Source organism: Myotis lucifugus, unplaced genomic scaffold (genome assembly GCF_000147115.1).
Source record: "Myotis lucifugus unplaced genomic scaffold, Myoluc2.0 scaffold_178, whole genome shotgun sequence".
NCBI lineage: Eukaryota > Metazoa > Chordata > Mammalia > Chiroptera > Vespertilionidae > Myotis > Myotis lucifugus.
Genome location: NW_005871226.1, coordinates 1,566,256 through 1,573,888, shown reverse-complemented (window position 1 = coordinate 1,573,888; position 7,633 = coordinate 1,566,256). Strand labels below are relative to the sequence as shown.

Here is a 7,633-nt window from a genome sequence, read left to right as displayed (position 1 = left end):
GCATTTGTAAAAAAATAGTTTAACTACTTATGTGTCTTATTAGGATCTTTTAATGGAATGTTTTGAAACTGGTCATAATTCACTGCAAAGATAAATCAGAAAAAGAAAACAAACTTTTGAATAGCATGTTATAATGACCTGCACAAATTTGATTATCGACTAGTTACAATTAGCACATGCAACAGATTGAGAAATTAAATCCTCTGCTGTATACTTTAAAGTGTTTTGTCAGCCTTGAGAAAATTCTAAATGTTTCTATCAATGGCATTAATCTCTCCACATATTCAATTTTATTTAAAACAAGAAAACAGGTCTTTCTCTCCAGATTTTCATGTTTATCAGTGCAAAGTAAAACGAAGCCATTCAGTAGAAATGGTTTATTATGATATTATTTTTTAAAGGCTTATTCCTCAAAATGTACTAAAAAATGTCCAAATCATGAGAATGATCAACCTCGATGGCCTCCTCTCCATCCAGCTTTGTGCTTCCTGTGACTCACCAAAAGAGGCCAAGGTGTCATTCGTGTTACTTGCAAAAAGTTTTCTTAATGTATCATCATCTTCTTGAAAATTTAGACTTTTAACAGCTCTTATTTCAATTTTTCCCCCAACGGCTGTGTTCTCCTCTTCCTAGCAGCTTTTTTCAATTTTCATATTCCTTTCGATTTTCAATGTAGAAAATGTCCTTTCTTAATTTGTTCCTCACTGGTACCAGGAGTGCTTTTCAGGAGATTCAGGAAAACTCCACTTGTTATTCTTCTTCAACTGCCATTCTGGAAAGCATATAAATGAGATCTGCAAAACCATTCTATGGAGTAAACCGCGCTGCCTGTGATCTGGCCCAGCCAGAGGCGTCCTCCTGCTGCCATTCATTATAAAAAGGCCACCATTTGTTCAACTTCAGTAGTTTCCATCAGAAGTTGCCTTTTGGTTCCCAATTATACTCACTCCTCAGGCTATCAGATCTTTCTTTGGTTCCTGCAACCTGAACGTAATTTCATCAGCCACTTCTCCTGAGAATCCGCCTCTGTGATCTCACAGCAGCCTTTATAGTTCATTTCTAGTCTGTCCCCTAGTCTGTCTTTGCCAGGTCATTTCCATTTGAGATGACCTCATCCATTTTCCTCTTCCTTTGAGCCTTTTTTTTTTCTTTTTGCCACCTCACATATATTCATCTAGCTCTTTGTCTAATTTTTTTGTATGTTCTTGAGACACCCACTAAATTTCTGAGCAAATAATTGTAGGTCTCGGATTGTCTGCTTTTGTCAATAGTGCCTTCCATTTCCAGGATACCAAGTTCAGCGGCCACTGCATCTTGATTCTGCTCCTAGGGGTTGTGATCTTCTCTCCAGCGACAGGCAACAGGCGGTTTCTGGTTGCTCTGGCCAAACTGAAAAGGCTCTGGTTTGGGAAGGGGGTTAAAACATTTTTGTTGCCTGCATTTCCAGAGAGTCATCATCATCTGAATAAAAAAAGAAAACCTCTCTTCACTTGATCCACCCTTTAACAGGCATATAATGTGATCCTGGTCACAGGCTGCTGCACTGTCCCCACCTAGTGCTTTCGGCAGCCTGTGGCTGGGTAGGACCATCACTTGGGAATCCAAGTCCGAAAGCTGTCCATCTTCCACATCACCCGCCTCCTGCATCCTGCATCATGTTCCTGCGGGCAGCAAGCTGGGCTGGACAATTTTAAATATTTTGAAATACAATGTTTTGTTTCTTCCATTCCAGTTGTTATACTTTTAATTTATTTTTCTTGAGTTAATTCACTGGCTAAGACTTCCAGTACAATACTGAATACCAGGGAAGAGATATGACATTCTTGTTTTGCTGTTTTACAGATGCTTTTTTATCAGGTTAGGCAAGTGCCTAGTTTGCTTACAGCTTTTAATAATGAATAAATTTGTAATTTTATCAAATGCTTTTCTTTCATCTATTGAGATAATCACATGGTGTTTATCCTTTAATTTGTTAAGAGATTTTCTAATGTTAAATCTTCTTGTATTCTTGGGGTAAAACCAAGTTGGTCATAACATTGCCTTGAACTTGGCTTGACAAGCTTTTGTTTAGGATTTTCCAAATAAGTTCATGGGTGAAATTAGTGAATAATGTTCCTTTTTAACCGTCTTTGCCTGGTTTTGGTGTCAAAGTTTACTCACATTATAAAATTAATTTGGAAGTGTTCCCTATTTTTCTACTGTCTGAAAGAGTTTGGAATAAGATTGGAACTATCTATTACTTGAATGCTTACTAAAACTCAACTTTAAAAGCATCAGAGTCTATATTCTTTTGTTTGTTTGTTTTTGTTAATCCTCATCTGAGGATATTTTTCCATTGATTTTTTTTAAGAGAGTAGAAGAGAGAGGGAAAGAGAGAAACATCAATGTGAGAGAAACACATCAATTGGTTGCCTTCTGCACATGCCCCAATCAGGGAAGGAGCTTGCAACCAAGGTACGTGCCCTTGACCAGAATCGAACCCAGGACCCTTTGGTCTGCAGGCTGATGTTCTATCCACTGAGTACAAACCAGCTAGGGCAGAGTCTAGTATATTCTTGAAAGAAAATTTTAAACTGCTCATTCGGTTTTTTCAAGGGTTAGTTATAGAATACCGATGCTTTCTATTTCCTCTATAGTCCATTTTATTAAGTGGTATTTTTAAAGGAATTTATTTCATATCTGTTTTTAAATGTATTATTTAAAGAATTACTCCTAATAAACTGTTTCTATGTTTTAAATTTTTCCTATATCTGTAGTTTTCCCTTTTATTTCTATTATTTAATTTTGTTCTTTGCCAGAAGTTTGACTATTAATATTTTCAAAGAACCAACTTTTAGTTTTGTTAATGCTCTCTCTTGTATATTTTCTAGATAATGAATTTCTATTTTTATACCAATTGTTTCCTTGCTTCTGCTTCTTTGGATTTATTTTGCTGTTCTTTGTAATTCTTAAGTTGCATGCTAAGTTAATGAAGTTCTAGCCTTTCTCCTTTTCTAATATAAGCATTTAAAATATTGACTTTCATTAAGTTATAACTACAAATTTTAATGTGTGATTTTTTTGTTTTAGTTTAATTTTTAAAAAAAATCTCTTCTAATTGCCATTATGGTTTCTTCTTTGTTCTATACATTGTTTGCATATTTCATTTAGAGACATTTAAAAATATGTAAACACTGGAGAATGAAAGGGGAGGCACACACTGAGTTCCAAACACTGAACTGGATGCTTTGTCAGGACAACAGACCCAGGGCTTGATACCCAGTGAGTGCCGAGACCAAGGGACATAGTGACACCGAGAGGGAGGAAGGGCAGAAGCAGAAAATTGATGTTTAAAATATGATGATTGAGTTTGGTGCCAATCCTGCCAATGAATAGCTGCACCCTGTATCCTTACTTATAAAGAAAAATAATAATAACAACAGCCAAGTGTTTTTCATATGTATCCTTTAGCTACTTTATTGTCCCTGAGCAGTGGTAATTCTTTTCGTTTTTATAGGTGAGGAAAAACCATGCTTTAAAACATCATGTGATTATTATTGTGTAGTAAAAAATGTAACACTGCTCAGAGAGATGTTTAGACTTGGCTATACACTAGAGCAAAAATAGTTTTTTCAACAAATGGGGGTAGAACAACTTGGCATCTACATGTAGGAAAAAATAAAATAAATCTAGACACAGACCTTACACCCTTCACAAAATTAACTCAAAGTGATCACAGACCTAACTGTAAAATGCAAAGTTATAAAACTCCTAGAAAATAACAAAGGAGACAATCTAGATGGTTTTGGCTATAATGTTTTAGATACAACACCAAGGCACTATCCATGAAAGAAAGAACTGATAAGCTGGATTTCATTAAAATTAAATTTTTGTGCTCTGCAAAGCATACTGTCATGAGAATAAGGAGATAAGCCACAGGCTACAAGGAAATATTTGCAAATGACATATCTGATAAAGTACTGTTACCCAAAATATACAAAGAACTTTTAAAACTCAACAATTTAAAAACAAAGAACTCAAAAAAAAATATGGGCAGTCATTAACAGGCATCTCACCAAAGAAGATATACAGATGGCAAATAAGCATATGAAAAGATGCACCACATTATATGCCATCAGGGAAATGCAAATGAAAACAGCAACGAGATATCACAGGACACCTATGAGAATGGCCTAAATCTACAACACTAGCACCCAGTGCTGGGGAGGCTGTGAAGCAGCAGGCGCTCTCATTCACTCTGGAGGGGATGCAAAACCATACAGCCACTTTGGAAGACAGTTTGGCAGTTTCTTACAAAACGAAACATTCTTCCCATATGATCCAGTGGCCATGCTCCTTAGTGCTTACCCAAAAAAGATGAAACATTAAGTCCACACTAAAGAAACTGCACACAGATGTTTATACAGCTTTATTCATAACGGTCCAAACTTGGAAGCAACCAAGATGTCCTTTAGTAGGTGAATGGATGAACTGTGGCACAACCAGACAATGGAATATTATTCAGTGCTAAAAAGAAATGAGCTATCAGGCCATGAAAGGAACTTAAATGTATATTAGTGAGTGACAGAATCTTATCTGGAAAAGCTATGTTCTGTCTGATTACAATTATATGATGTTCTGGGAAAAACAGAACTATGGAGACAGTGAAAAGATCAGTGGTTGCCAGCGATTATAGAGAGGGATGAGTAAGCAGGACACGGAGAATTGTTAAGGCAGTAAAACTACTTTAGGACACCATAATGATGGATACATGTTATTACACATTTGTCAAAGCCATAGAATGTACAACACAGGAGTGGAACCTAATGTAAACTAAGGACCCTGAGTGACAATAATGTGTCACTGTAAGTTCATCATGATGTAGGTAACATACAAGCACTTGTCTGGTACAGGATTTTGATAGTTGGGGAGACTGCGAGTATGTGGGGGCAGAAGTTATATGGGAAATCTCTGTATCCTCCACTCAGTTGTGCTGTGCTGTGAACCTAAAACGGCTCTAAAAAATAGAGTCTATTACACACACACACACACACACACACACACACACACACACACACTGGACAGACCTCCTTTTAAGATCTGTCTCTCTGAGGCCTGTCCCTCCTGAGACCCCAAAAGAGGCAACCTTTAAACTTAAATGAAGAAGTCAAGGGTCTCTCTGGATGCATCTCCCCAAACAACAACACCAAAAAGCCTTTCTTGGCCTCTTTTTTGGTCCTAAAAACCTTGCATGTGAGCTTCCCGCACTCTACAGAACATCTGATGAGATGCAAAGGCCTGGGAAGGGAGCCTCAGGGTCATTACCCCTCTGTGTGCCTGAGTTTGTCAGAGTCTTCTGAGAGCACAGAGGAGGGAGAGACACAGATCTGAAAAGGGGCTTCAGACCCAGGGTACACAACACTCAGCACAGAAAACCTTTGACTCACCAAGGCTAATTCTCTAGGTCTCGGCTTGCCACTCTCAGATAAGGCACTGATCTCCAAGTCTCAGATCTGCACATTTACATTGGCTTTCTGTGGAAATGCTTCATTCTTATGGGGCGGTTGTAGGCAGCGCGCCAGCCTGTGCAGGGTCAAGTTTGGAAAATACACAGTCTTTTTGTGATTTTAAAGCCACACTCCATAAGGGCTGTCTACTCTGCTCACGTGTATCTAGTTCCAAACATGAATCCTCCCCACCCAACTCCTCCGCACTGTGAGGCCACGGGTTGTCATTAGCAGTGAGAAGTCTGGGAAAAGTTGTCAAAGTCACTGGCGGGAAGAAGGGGTCATTGGTTATGGCGAAAAAGACAAATAAGAAAGGAAATGGGTCTTTCTTGCTGTAAATCCCACTGGAAGGGATTTGAGGACCAAATCCAGAACCCCGTGGAGCTCATTCCTTGTGCATTATGGTGGGACCAGCTGCCACCCCCAGCCTTCCACTTCAGTTGGCCTGCAGACTTGTTTGTTCTGGCTCAGAACCTCCAGTCCACTTTGTCAGCCGCCCCCAAGTCTGAACTGGCAGAGCAGAGTGTGGGCACGAGTTCTATCTTTGGAAGTTCTTCCTCTCTCTCACCACTAAAAATAAACCATCCCAGCTATCCAATGTGTTTGCAACAGACCCTCCCAGTGACCCCACTCCTACAACCAAGGAATATAAAGATGAACTATTGAGTGGGACATGGCTCTCCGGCCACTGACTCATTCTCTCCCACAACTCACTTCTCTCTGTTCAAGACTTCCTGGAAACACTTGATTTCAGGTAAAAGTTATGAGGTTGTTAAGCCATGTGTGGTGTGAAATGACAACGATGGCCCTTTGTTGCCACCTAGAATTTGGGGTTCAAAAATATGAGTAACTAGGGAGGAATAAAAGCCAGAATCAGTGGGAAAAAGCAGAGCAGTCTTTTCTCAAGAAACAGGGAACAAGGGCCATTATAATAGGGATGGAAATAAAGGAAATCAATTCACTGTGACCTTGAATCATGCTCATGAGTGATGACTTCTTCCTGTGGTCAACTGTCCTAAGAATTACTTGAGTGGATGTGATTCATTTCTGCAAACTTGTCTAACCTGAGGTTTTAATTTTAGACCAGGGATCCAAGTTAAATATTTCATGTGAACAGACCAAAAATAGAAGATGAAGAAAAATGGCAAAAAAAAGAAAGAAAACCCTTTATTAGACATTTATAATGCATATTCAACCAACATTCATGGAATGCCAAAGATAAACCAGGCACTATGCTCCAGAGAGTGCCATGTCCACTAAGAGCCCCCACCCCACCATGCCATTCAAACTCATGCCATCTTGGATTCCTTATGCTCTGCAAGGAGACTACTGGTTCACTTATACATGCAAAGTTGTCCCGAATGGGCTTACCTGCCGTAAAAGGCCTTTTGGCCTAATTCCAAAGAAAGGAATTTCTCAAGGTGATATAGCCCCAGGTGGGCTGGGTAGGAGGGAGATTAGGGACATGCCTGCATGTGGTTAGTCCTACCTGGAAAGTGCTGTGGAGCCTGTTTTAGCCCATCTCCCTGGGAGAGCTTGTCCAAGATCCTATCGTCCATGATGTGATAGTATTCTCCTCTCTCGTCCTGCCTACTTTGGACAAGGCAGTAGTCGTACTCTTGGGTTCTGAACCATCGTCTTTCCTCCTCCTACTCCTGACTCTAAGAGCAGCTCACAGTGTGGTTTGGGAAGCTGTGGCTCCTCATGGGGTAGGGATGCACCCACCTTTGCCTTTCTCCAAACCTTCTGTTTCCATGCCCACACTGGGGCATCCATCCCTGGGGAAATGACAACTCCCCATAGTCTCTCCATAATGGGGAGAGAATGAGACCTGGAGTCTGGCCTGCCAGAGCCTCCTCACAGTTCCAGAGGCTCTAGTCCTAACTGCTAGGACTTGATGAACAAGCTTTATTCTTTTTCTTTTCTAAAATTTTTATGTTGTAACCTTAGAACTTTATGCTGAGTCCAGCCTAATTTGATCTTGGTGAGCTTTCAGTTGGGGGCATTGTGATGGGCCATAGCCTCCATGGGAGAGCAACCCCTCACTTCTCCTTGCCTGTCCAGGGACAAGAAAGCCAAATGCTGGGAAATGCCATTTCCACCCTGGTACCAGTTTACTTCCTGACCCTAAAAGGCTCCATTGGAAT

At 40.0% G+C, this 7,633-nt stretch overlaps 1 pseudogene; it reads right to left on the bottom strand.

Moving 5' to 3' along the window:
- Window positions 1–420: 420 nt before the first annotated feature.
- LOC102424423 lies at window positions 421–6,413 on the bottom strand (annotated as a pseudogene).
- Window positions 6,414–7,633: the final 1,220 nt, after the last annotated feature.